The sequence below is a fragment of the Branchiostoma belcheri genome, unplaced genomic scaffold (genome assembly GCF_001625305.1).
Source record: "Branchiostoma belcheri isolate BF01 breed outbred unplaced genomic scaffold, Haploidv18h27 scaffold246, whole genome shotgun sequence".
Lineage (NCBI taxonomy): Eukaryota > Metazoa > Chordata > Leptocardii > Amphioxiformes > Branchiostomatidae > Branchiostoma > Branchiostoma belcheri.
In genome coordinates, this window is record NW_017803850.1 from 175333 (window position 1) to 188884 (window position 13552).

At 38.6% G+C, this 13552-nt stretch overlaps 1 protein-coding gene across 8 annotated transcripts in view; it reads right to left on the bottom strand.

Annotated features, from left to right (window-relative positions):
* Window positions 1-13552, bottom strand: part of LOC109471295 (piezo-type mechanosensitive ion channel component 2-like) — a 110278-nt gene that overhangs the window by 83078 nt on the left and 13648 nt on the right. The window lies entirely within an intron of this gene.

The window sequence follows — 13552 nt, forward strand, 5'->3', positions numbered from 1 at the left end:
ATAATACAAAAATTTTTTTTTTTAATTTTCATTCAATTCAGAATCAGATTCAGGAAGTTTGTCAGACTAGGTTTTAATGACTTAAATCAAACAAAGTGTAAAATGGATGTACCATTAAATGCAAGTTAAAATGATTTCTGTTTTAGAAGTCTGAACAGACCCCACAAGCATACCGCTTCAAACTGCGTCGCTTTGATCCAAGCTCTCAGCCTTGATTAAAAAAAACACCAAAGGAATTCTTTCTCCGTCTTGCTTTTATCTAAAATGAGTCTCATAAGACGGAGAAATAATCCCTTTGGCACTTTCCATCATAACATGTATGCCATGTATTCCCCTCAAGGACTGAGAGCTCAGATCAAAGAGATGCCGTTTGAAAGCGGTATGATTAATTTCTGAGCGTTTCGGGAAGTTTCACTGGAAGTGTTAAATATTAATAAAGCTTGCTGGTAATCCAAAATTAGTGCACTTCCAACAGACAGCTAATGATTCTATACTGAGAAGTAGTTTTGAGATTTATCAATTTTTGGTGTATTTTTCCCTAATGAAAAATATGAAACAAAAAAATACAAACAACCTTTATTTCAAGGTTCACAATACAAAAAGTGTAAGTTGCATATCCTGGTATCCAGCCTTGTTAGCTTTAGTCCACTACCCAAGAGCGGATCTTGGGTAGCGGACGGACTAAAGCTAACAAGGCTGGATACCAGGCTATAAGTTGCATGCCCAAGGGGTATTATACAACACTTTTCGTCAAGTGTCTTGGACAAAGAAGAGTAATAATAATGATGAGTATTGAAAAATGTCTGTATATTATTAAGTAAAATGTGCAAGGATATTGAGCAACTGAGTTATATGTCTATTGAGATTCTTTATTAATGTTTCACCAACAACAACTTATTACAATGCTTTTGTAGCTGATGATAATTATAATGACAACACTTTTAGGGCTCCAGATACTTTTTTCCGAATACCTGCACTAGCGCAGTCTGTAGAGTAGCAAAGGAGTCCCACTCAAATATCAAACAAAATTTAATGTATCTTCAATATTGTAAATATTGGTTATGAATAAGGAAGTGAAATTCAAAGATAACAATGTTTTCCTTGACCTGCTGGTCTGGCCCAACAAAATGCTCCAATGTTTATTCTTACTTACAAAAATTGTAAAAATTCAGATGACATTATCGTGCTTTTGACTTCCAGAGAGTCAGCGAGTGCATCACACATCTGATTAATGATGGCGAGATTGACTAAAAATTTACATGTATGGTGATTTCCCTCTTTCTGTTGCACAAAGCTCAATCTTTATAACTTTAATTCTAAGCTTGTTGAAATGAGAAAGTGGAATTCCAAACTTAAAGCTGAGGGTGTTATCGTATATTTCTGTTAATAAATCATTGTATCTCATTGTTTTGGTAATGTTCTTTCATTTTTCACATGTTATACTTCTGTTCAGAAAAAAGCTATCAGGCCATATTGACAGATATAGATGACAATGTTGGGCACAATTTTCAAAGAGTCACATTTAATAAATTTTTCACTGTTTCCAAAAAAATGATTTTCTTCTATGATATCAAAATGTCTCCGATCTGCAAAATGCAGACTGCAGGTGGGCATTTCTGAGACCCAAGGACTCTCATTAATATGCATGTGGCTCAGACTTACGTATTTAATATAAATAATTGTAAAACATGAAAATGTATAATTCAAGCAAACGTGTGTGTGGACATTATATCCGGAACATAAACATCTAAGGCTCAGTGTGTGTTGCAGCAGAAGTCTGTGACCACGATGGTGCAAAACAAGGCACTGCTGTACTTCCTACTCCTGGTTTCCAATCAGCTACTACTCGTGTGGGCACCAGCTTTACGTTGCCCTAACAGCTGTCGCTCCATAACCCCATTTAGTGTCGTTTGTCGCTGTCCAGACAAAAACTGGGCAGGATCCCCCTGCAGCTGGATTGGGTACAGAGGAACGTACAGTTTCCCCGCATGTCTCGACGCCATACCAACCGGGTTTGTCAAAGCCACGCGATCCATCTTCATCAAGCATGTCCGTTCCTCTACCATTTCGGAGCGGTCTTTCCCTAACAGCCCAGAAGTTCAGTACCTTTGGATCCAGCAGTCCAACGTGTCCAGGATACAGCCAGGGGCTTTCCAAGGTCTGCCACTGCTGAAAACTCTTTCCCTCGGCGACAACCGTATCTCCAGTCTTGGTACGTTGACAAAAATGTGTATTTTGGGCTCCCGATATTTGATTTTGTTAGACATTTAGTGTTAATATGTTATATGAATCCTAAATGACATCACTTATATTTAATGTTTGATTTAGAAACAGCAAAATATAAAAAAAAAATTAAAAGTTTATTGCAAATTTGAGCCCGGAGGCTAATTGCAGATTACAAAACATATCAAAAGAACAATGAAATAGAGTATAAAATAACTATAAAGTCTACATGATAAAAGTAGCTGTCTAGAACTATAGATATTACTATGTCCAAAACTATGTCTGAAGGGTTTGACTTCTCTTCTGTAAACCATGAAAGACGTAATGTACCACCTTTTCCAAAATTTGTGGGTTTTGAGAAGTGAAAAGAAGAATGGTTTTTCTTGGTCTGTAAGTTTAGAGAAATTGGGATAAATTGTAGAAGTTTGAATAGTTAATTCATTTCGAGAGTTGTTATGGAATGAACAGTTTGAAATAAAATGTATTTTGTCTTCCACAGCCTTTACACTTAACTGTATATTTACAAGACAGTTCTTTCACATACAGGTAGTCTTCTATACCAGCCTCTCTCTATTTCCAGAGAATGGGCGCTAACTCTAATTTTGCTAATGGCTGAGCGTAGTTCAAAATCTACAATATCAAGATATCGTTCTATGTTGTACATGGTTTTACATTTTGCATAAAATCTTAACTTACCACTGTGACTATCACTATCAGTTGACAAAGTATGAAAAAATGTTTGTATATGCATATATGTAAGTCTCCTTCTCAGCATTTTCACAACATGTTCAGGATCACAATGTGAGTTATCAGAATGCCATGAAAAGGATCCATTGTGATCTAATATACCTTTAACACGTTGCAATAAAGTCCGTCTACGGGTATTTGTTGGAAGGCTTTGCTGTAAGAGGAGTGCATCCCTTTGAAGGGGGTGTGAGGTTGTATCCATTTGTACTAGTCGTAACCAAAATTTAACTACAATGTATATATATACAAATATCTATATCTAAAGGAAATCTACCTAGTTCTGCTCTACAGGCGACATTGCTACTATTTCTAAAAACACAGAGAATATTTTTACAAAACTGGTTGTGTACATTTTCAATAGGTGAGGTATCTTGTTGTTGTTCAGTCCCCCATATTTGACATACGTACAGAAGATTAGAATTGGCTTTACACATGTGTCTAATATCTTTAGGAGGCTACCTGGTGAGACTGATGAACGGACGATAGATTTAAAACTATAAATGGCTTTACGTGCCTTCAGTGATAACTGCTTTTTAGTTAGGGTGAAGCTACCTGATGATGTAAGGGTTAGGCCTAGATAACAGTAGGAGGGAACGCTGTCTATTGTGTTGTTTTCAAAGTAGAACTTTTGCTTTGGAAAGGAACGGCCAGCTTTGTTAAATATAACAACTTTTTTTTTTCAAATTTACTTGGAGCTTCCATTCATCACAAAAGCTACAGTAACTCAATCTATTTAAGGCCGATTGCAGACCTTTGTCTGATTCTGAATGTATTACAACATCATCAGCATACAATAAACAAGAGACATGTAGTTTGTATAAAGTAGGTGGCATACACTCTGGATTATCTAACTCTTTCACTTATATCATTACTAAATAAATTTAAAAGGGTGGGGCTCAAGTTACACCCCTGTCGGACACCCTTATCAGTCACAAAAGGAGGTGTAAGGCCAGATTTTGTTTTGACACAGGTTTTAGGTTTACTATACAAGCTTAGCATTAGATTAATTTATAGAAATTCCCCCGTATTCCCGAATTTAGTAATTTGAAACGGAGTCCTTCTCTCCAGACTGTGTCAAATGCTTTTCTAAAATCTATGAAACATGTATAAAGGCATTTGATGTTAGGGACTGTACGATATTTACCGGGGGGGGAGGGCCGGTCGTCTGAGGGGGGAGGGCCTAGGAAAAAAATTTTGAGCCGGGGGGAGGGCCTAGGAAAAAATATTTTAATTTGGGGGAGGGCCTAGGTAAAAAAATTTTTGCAAGATCCCTTTAACTCTACAACGTTTTTATACACTTTCAAAACATGATTAACGTCTGTCCCATACATTTTGTAGCGATTTGCCGGTCATTGAAATCGGCAATTTTACATTCCAATAATATCCATCCCTATTATTATAATGTATTCGTCCAAATCTCCCACAGTCCTCTTCAAAATCTTGCATTTTCGCCAGAATCGGCGAAACTGGACTACACAGCCAAATTACATGGATTAAAGCCGTGTCAATCGCGGCTATCGAAACGATACCGATCAAAAATGTAGGGAAGGCTTGTCTGAAGATTTTGAAAATTAATTTTCGCCGTTCAACGCACCCTTCCCAGTGGTGTGCGTGCGTCGGCAAAGGTGACCCGCTGGTCCCGCCTCGCTCAAACTTCTCGGCGTGGATGTCGGATGTCGACGGATTAATTTGGTATTTTTTTTAAACCAAGGACTATTTGAACATTTATATCTATGTCCCTCCAAAGTTAATTGAAAACAACACATAACTTGGCAATATTGTTTCCCTGTTTGTAATAAAATTGACGCGGAAGACGTTCGTGGACGAAAGGTAGGCTAGATTTTATTTCGATTACACTGACTGACCGTAACGTTACTGACTTAATAGCTCGATGTACCAGTGAAATTTATGCTGCCAAATTTGCCCCTCAACATGCAAAACATGGGTTGAAATTCAAAATTTTTCCGGGGGGGGGGGGGCGATGCCAAAAGTCGGACCTACTCGGGCTTCAGTGGCGCCTGCGGCGCGATCGCTCGCGCCTTCGGCGCTTCATGCGGGGAAAATTTTCAATCAAAATCTCGTCCTCCCCATACAAAATTTCACTCTCTATGATTCACGCCGGGGGGAGGGCCTAGGAAAAATTTTTGAGCCGGGGGAGGGCCTAGGAAAAAATTTTGACCTGGGGGGAGGGCCTAGGAAAATTTTTTTACGCTACCCCCGGACGACCGGCCCTCCCCCCCGGTAAATATCGTACAGTCCCTTATAGTCCATGGGCCGAGACCGTTTTTTGAGGGTAATTTTTCGAGTAAAAACACATTGTTTACTTTCCAAAATCAGGCATTTATTCAGGCTACCTATGGGGCCTTGTGTAACAAGTTATGATGATTGGCCATATTATGCGCTGCATTTTGGGCTTTAAATCAACAAAATCGGTCAATGCTATCTGTAGTTATGAGTGTTTAAAGCATTGCACCCCATTAGGCTGATTATCAAATCGGAGTTTAAAGGCGTATAACTTCCTAAAAATGCAGAATATCGGCAAAAAATCTATTGTGTTGTGATTACTGTGGCATGTTTTGTCTACAAACCAATTTTCGCCGAGAATTATTGATGTTTGATATTTTTTCCCGGCCCTTTGGATTTCGTGCCAAGGTACGAGGTCCATTTTGATGACGTCACTTGGTCACGTGATTAGACCAAGAAAGCTACTCATACAGACTTGCTATCATACATCAAAATAAACTTTGGTTATTGCAGATTCAAAAAATCTATGGTAGCACTGGTCCGTCTTGGTGGTACAAAAAACGGTCTCGGCCCATGGACTATTATAATTTATTTCGTAATTAGAGTCTAAGACAAAGAGATTCATTGTACTGAATTGTTTTCTGAAGCCAGCCTGGTTGGGGGAGATGAGTTTATTGTCGTCTAAAAAAGTTGTTAATCGTGTATTTAGAATTGATGTGAAAAGTTTTGCTAGGCAGCTGGTTACCGAAATACACGTACCTCTGTATTTATTAGGGTCATCTTTTGACCCGCCCTTGTGTAGGGCGATAATATGGCTAGTGCACCAATTCTGGGGAAAATAACCAGACGAAAGAAAAAGGTTTAAAGTTTGGTAAGGGGCTAACTAAGAGTGTGTGGGGAACACTATTACATTTCGTTGAGAATTAGATCACTACCTGAGGTGCTTTTCCATTTTTAAGTTTTGAAATTGCTTTACTGATCTCAGTACTAAGAATTTGGCTGTCTAGAGGATTGTCTTTCAGGCCGTTCTCTAACTTTGATATTTACCTTCACCAAGAAGGTTATGTTTTCATTGGCGTGTCTGTGTGTGTGTGTCAACACGATAACTCAAGAAGGCTACAATGGATTGTCTATATTTGGTAGGTGGGTAGGTAGGTGTTGATGAGGCCTGGAACTAATTAGATTTTGGACCCCCTGGCGACTTGTTGTGGTACTGCAGCTGAACTTCCGGTTTTGATATCTCGTGATCTGGACATGGTAGGGTCACTTAATTTGGATGGTAGGTAGCTCTTTGGCTGGGGAAGAAATGACATTGGTTTGGACCCCCTAGCGGCTTGTTCTGGAACTGCAGAAGCATTCGTTGAAAAATATTCGAAGGAGGATAACTCAAGAACCCATTGATGGATCATCATGATTTTTGGTATGTGGGTACCTTAAAGAATGCTTGACATATAAAAATAGTTATGCAAATCGGCAGTTAATTAGCATAATTAATGAGGAAATGCTATAAATCTGCTACCTTCCATGATATGATTATTCAAACATGTGGCATGTGTAATTGTGAAGAAGAAGAACATTGGCAGGTAGTGTTTATGCAAATGATGACTAATTTGCATAATTAATGCGAATCATCAACATTCATCAAGGCCTAACTTAAGGGTAACATCATTTGGCGAAGGTATGAGATCGTGGAACTCTAGTTTGTTTTTAATTTCCATTTTGATGCTGCCGGGTGATATTGAAACGTTGGGGTTGGATTCCTCTTCCATGAAGGTGTGTGCATGGAGCTTTTCATCGGAGATTGGTTCTTGAGTCTTCATCTTGTTGTTGTTGTTGTATTTGAAATCTTTCAGGAGTGACCAAAATGACGACGGGTTATTATCAGAGTATGAGTTAAGTTGTTTGAGGAAATTGTTTTTGAATTCCTTTTTAGTTTTGCGTATAAGTCTTGTGTACAGCTTTTTCTTTTTGAAATAAGAAACTCTGAGGGATGGATTACGTGGGTCTTTGGAGAGTAGTCTACCTAAGTTTTTTAGTTCTTGTCTGGCCGATGTGCATGTTTGGTCGAACCATCTTTTTCTACTCTTTTGTTTCTTGCACTGCTGTTTTTGTTTTTTTGTTATGCACAAGGACAAAGACTTTCTTCCGGCCTCCTGCAGCGGGGTTATAAAATCTTGTAACACAGTGTCTAAAGATTCTGGCGTTGACTCATAATTTTTATGCATAATTTGGTTAATCTTTGAGGAGAACATTGCTGAATTTATAATTTTGATAAACTTTTCCTTTGAGTCTGTATTCCAGACAATTTTATGAAATGGGCGAGTTGGTAATTTACATTCTATTTTGTTCCGGTTAGGCCACACCAATTTAATTTGTTGGTTCTTGGATTTTTTCAGAAAAAATATGAAGCGACAGGGCGAAAAAATAAAAATAGGCATCCTATTATAGCCCCAAATGCTACAATATGAGCCATGAAGTCAACAAAAAAGGCTGGGTTAAAATTTAAAGTATAAATTTTGAACTTTTAATCAAACCACTGCATTGATAGATGGAACAAGTGCTTTTAAAAAAAGCTGTCGTTTACCGCCGTTGTATTTTTGCACAACAAAATCGTATGCAAAAAATATGTTGTTTTTTTTTGGGATAAAGTGATGATAAAGTCTGATTGACTAGCTATGCTATACTACATACACATGTACATTGGGATTGTCACTATTGGCATGTAGATAGTTTAGGAAAAAATAACCAGAACTGATGCTCATTAGGAGCTAGTTCACATCATTTTTAAGTGAGGAAATTAGATTCTTAACTATTAAATCTGAAATACAAAGATTTCTTAAGTGATGTCAGGAGCAATTGATTTCAATTGTGCATGTTTTTTTTATATTGACAGCTTGTCAATGGCCATACTACATGTAATATATTACCCATAGCGAGAATGTTAATCCTCAAGAATGCAATATCAGGCGACACTTGCCCATATAATGGAAAGAACAATAAGTAAGTAGTTTTTTAATGTTAAAATAATAAGTAGTAGCAACTAGTTTTTGAATGGTAAAAAGCAAAACAGCGGATGTTAAAAAATGTCGAGACTTGAATAATTAGTTTTTGAGTGTTAAAAGCAAAACAGCGTCTGTTAAAAAGAAAATTAAAAAAAAAAGTTCCGCAGCGGGGATCGAACTCACTTCGTGTAGACACCGCCATTGTCATTCAGCTTCGCTCCTGTCGAGCTATTTAGATTGACCGTGACAACTAGCCTTTAAAAGGAGTATGTATAAAACGTGTTGACATCGCGGCATGCGGAATCAAAGGCACCAAAATATTATCCGCATACATAAATGTTAAAAAGCAAAACAGCGGATGTTAAAAAGAAAATTAAAAAACCCATATGTCGAGACTTGAATAATTAGTTTTTGAGTGTTAAAAGCAAAACAGCGTCTGTTAAAAAGAAAATTAAAAAAAAGTTCCGCAGCGGGGATCGAACTCACTTCGGGTAGACACCGCCATTGTCATTCAGCTTCGCTCCCCGTCGAGCTATTTAGATTGACCGTGAAAGCTAGCCTTTAAAAGGAGTATGTATAAAACGTGTTGACATCACGGCATGCGGAATCAAAGGCATGCACCAAAATATTATTCCCATATATACACAATCTCTGGAAAGTCTTACAGAGCTTCGTTGTTCTATGAAGTACTCTACAACACAATCATACGCTCCAAGTCGTTGAAAATCGTCTCAAAACGTAAGTATTTTCACCATACATAAATAATACAAACGCACACAAACCTATCTGGCCTTGCTCTCATGCGCACGCTAGCGTGAATACGCCGTACTGCCACTTATTAACATAATATATGCATCGACAAGCAGTGTGTGACCTCTGTCCGTTTAGGACTCGCGTGGGCGACATTTTAACGTGAAATTATATTTGAAATGTATATCTGTGTCAAACGTAGAGCTATGTTGGCATTTTGATAGTAGCCCAGTCTTGAGTGCTTCATTGCATAAGAGACCACGAAGCGCAGACACAATGACGAGACTCGGACAACGTTAGTAGCCCGGATGTAGGACGAACAAACGACGGTCGGTAGGTCGGACCAGGGAGCATGTAGGAAAGCGAGCAAACGAAAAAAACTGTAACAACTAGGGAGAAAAGGAATTTCCTCAACTGTTGGGGGCAAAATATGAGCATTTTTGAGTTGATTCAGAACCAGAAAAAATGAAGAGGCGAATCCGAGAACCAACAAATCAAATTGGTGTGGCCTTAAGTTGGGGCTGCTCTCTAACAATAAGGAAATCTTGCAGTGATCGGAAAACGGTGATAACGCATGGACATGAAAGAAGGTCGTTTTACGGAGGAGGATGGTTTCACTAGCTAAAACATAAACTACAACACTACAACCCTTAGGTTGGTAGCATGTTGGCTTTCCAAGGAGGTCGCCAGATGTTCTGCCGTTTAAGATTCTAAGTTTACTATTTATACATAGGTCAATGAGGCTTTTCCCGAAAACGTTTGGTTGCCCATCATCTATATTGTTTCTGGAAAGGGGGTGGTCAAAATCGTAGCTAATGGGGAGAGTTTGCGTATCTATAGGGGCGTCGTTTTCAATACAGGTATTGTGCCTACTCGTGCATTAAAGTCACCACCTACCAGAATTTCACCAAGGTCATCAAGGCCACACCAATTTGATTTGTTGGCTCTCGGATTCGCCTCTTCGTTTTTTTCTGATTTGCAAAAAAAAAAAAATTGATTCTGGTCCTGAATCAACTGAAAAATGCTCATGCTTTGCCCCCAACAGTTGAGGAAAGTCCTTTTCTTCCTAGTTGTTACAGTTTTCCCATCTATCATTGCAGTGGTTTGATTAAAAGTTCAAAGTTCAATGTTTAAATTTTAACCCAGCCTTTTGTGTTGACTTCATGGCTCATTTTGTAGCATTTAAGCCTATAATAGGATGCCTAGACCTGTTTTTATTTTTATTTTTTTTTGCCCTGTCGCTTCATATTTTTTCTGAAAAAATCCGAGAACCAACAAATTAAATTGGTGTGGCCTAAAATATGCTATTTCTTCCTCAAGTATATCAAAAATATTGTATGTTCTGTTACTGTGCATGGTGGATCCTTTGGGCTGATATACGTATACAGACGCTAAATATATATCTTTATCATGATTAAATAACCGTTTGTCTATTTTAACCCAGAGGATATCTTCGCTTTTACTTCCCAATTTAGTGACTAGACCTTTATATTGCTTTTTACCTTCGCCAAGAATTGACGAAGGTTATGTTTTCCTGGCCGTGTGTCTGTGTGTGTGTCTGTCTGTCTGTCAACAGCATAACTCGAGAAAGCTTGGATGGATTATCTTGATATTTGGTAGGTGGGTAGGTCTTGATGAGACCTGGAAATGATTAGATTTTGGACCCCCTAGCGGCTTGTTATGGTACTGCAGCTAAACTTCCGGTTTTGATATCTCATGATCTAGACATGCTGGGGTGACAAAATTAGGATGGTAGGTAGCTCTCATGGTGGGGAAGAAGTGACATGAGTTTGGGCCCCCTAGCGGCTTGCTCAGGAACTGCAGGGCTATCTGTTTGAAAATATTCAAAAGAGGATAACTCAAGAACTGGTGGACGGATCGTCGTGATTTTTGGTATGAAGGTAGCTCAAGTGACGCTTGACATAATTATGCGACAATTATGCAAATCTGGATCTAATTTGCATAATTAATGGGGAAATTCTATAAATCAGGTGCATTACATTATAGGACTATTCAAGCTTGTGACATATGTAATTGAGAACGAGAGAAACACAGGCAGATATTCATTATGTAAATTAACACCTAATTTGCATAATTAATGAGAAAATGTTATAATTCCATAATGCTAAATGCCTGGAATTTCATACTTGGGGCATTTGAAAGTTAAGTGAAGGTGAACATCATTAAACATAACTTATTCAAATAAGGACCTCATTTGCATAATTTATGAGGAAATGATAGAATGGCTTTCTTTGTTAAGATAAGGCTGTCTTTTGATGGAGAATACGATCAACTATATAATACAATATTATAATACAATATTATAATATAAATGTAATACAAATGAGGATTTTATTTGCATAATCAGAAGGAATCATCTTTGTCAGTCATAAAGATTAACATCATTTGGCGAAGGTATGAGATCGTGGGACTCTAGTTGTATATAAACAGTATACCGCCTGAATTACGTTTAGCTTTCTTTGATTTCTTTCTGTGACTAGCAAAAATTAAGAAAATTAGGAAAAGATAACTCACCAGTGTGCCAGGTTTCCATTAGGTATAACCTACGTGTAAAATGACTGATATATTCAACTTATAATGTACAGTACTGTTAGGCTCCTTCTCCACTAGGATACATTTGTACTGGATCAAGCCAAATAAATTAGCTAACTGAATTGATCTGCCACCTATATCAGGCCCAGCTACAATCCACCTCGCTAGGTGGATCATACAAATGTGGCTGGGCTGGATCGAGCTGCATGGATAGGGAATGTTCCCACTGGGGAAAAGTCGACCAAATTGATTCAGTCAGCTAATAATCTTTATGTCATACCTGGGCCGTGATTACGCTCAATACGGGTGTTCCGGCCCGTGTGATAAGTAGCGGTACAGCCCGGGGGTTTTTAACGCTTACGGCCCGGGCTTCCAAATGTTCCATAGAACGATTCGAACGCGTTATGCACCGCTTCCAAAATCCGAATACAATTCGGACGTTGGAGATGTTGTTGCATTTTTTGGGTTTAGGGACAGCAAATTTTTGCTCATTTCGCATTGAAAGGCATGTTTTCTTGGGTAGGTACTGTAATTCACTTTGAGTTCACGTTGGCAAAATTTCACGGTGTGAGAAAAATCGAGGTGTTCACGTCAGGCTTTTAGCTAGGATTTTTTTAGTGGGCGTCCATTTTTATTTATTGTATGCTATGCACAGTGAAGACATGCTGAGTGCAAGATTTTAGGGGGGCTTTTTTGAAATTCATAATGCTCTCAAACACTACTTTCTGCATTTTCAGGTGTAAATTTGAGTTTTTTCCTTCAGTAAACCATCATTTTTGTATTTATAGTAAGGCTGAAGGGAGGCATGTGTGCATGGCAGGGGTTGGGAGTGGGAAAAGTAGGGTGTCTTTAGGGTGTCCTACCAAAAAGTAGGGCGTCCAATTTCTTATTATTTTCAGTACAGGGCGTCCAAAAGACACCCTGGACACCCCCTAGCTAAAAGCCTGGTTCACGTACTGATATGTTCATGGTGGCAGCAGGGGAATACTCGAGAAAAGAAAGTCGGCGGAGGCGTGAAGCGCTGCAGGACCTGCGAACCCCCTATATTTGATCGGACCGCACATAACAAAGTCACAATATTTTTCTTTCGTCACGCAAGAATTTTTTAGCAAAATGGTGATTTGGGGTCAATATTTTGTTAGTTGCAGTTAAAATTCTAGCCAAACTTATGGATCGCGCTGCTGAGAATCTCACGGATTTGTGTCGTAACGAAGGACCAGACATCAAACTGTTTGATTTTCAGTCGGCTATTCAAGGATGAACTTGTAAAAGACATATTCAAAAACAAGAAAAGTTTGTTTCCCGGTATCTATCTCTTGAAACACGGCGCTGAATTGATGACGCGCTTGTAAACAACTTTTCTTTAACTTCGTTAGCATGAAAGTTCATCTGTGTTGGTACAAATCATTATGAAATAAAGACTGAACTGTAACTTCCAACACTAGGTATAGAATTGGGACTTACCCACTTTTCTTTGTCTAAATATAACTTACAAGCGATAAAATGCTTTTTTCACAATGGTACCACACATCGATATTCTAGTAAAGAAATGCATAGAATATGCCAAAAAACAGTTACTCAAGCAACTGGATATGATTTTGAAAACGTCAGACGTTTCAGCTAGTATCCACTAGCTTTCGTCAGTGACTGAGAGACCAGAGGGGAAAGCAGGTTTATATACACAACCTGTTGATTGATATGCAAATAAAGTGAAGACAAATTTTTTTGGAAGTCGAAAAAGGAACAAAGGTCAGACAAGTCAAGACAAGATGATGCAAATTAGTCTGAAAGCTCCTGTATTACAGGACAGGAGCTTAAGTGTTGTCTGTCCTCGGGGCTGGGAGTGCCAACGGGGTGTTAAAGAGGCAATATATGAAAGAATGTACAACCCCACCCTCAACAGGGAAGGGGGGCTACGGGTCGATCTTTCCGGCACTTGGGATTTGGCACTCCCAGCCCCGAGGACAGACAACACTTAAGCTCCTGTCCTGTAATACAGGAGCTTTCAGACTAATTTGCATCATCTTGTCTTG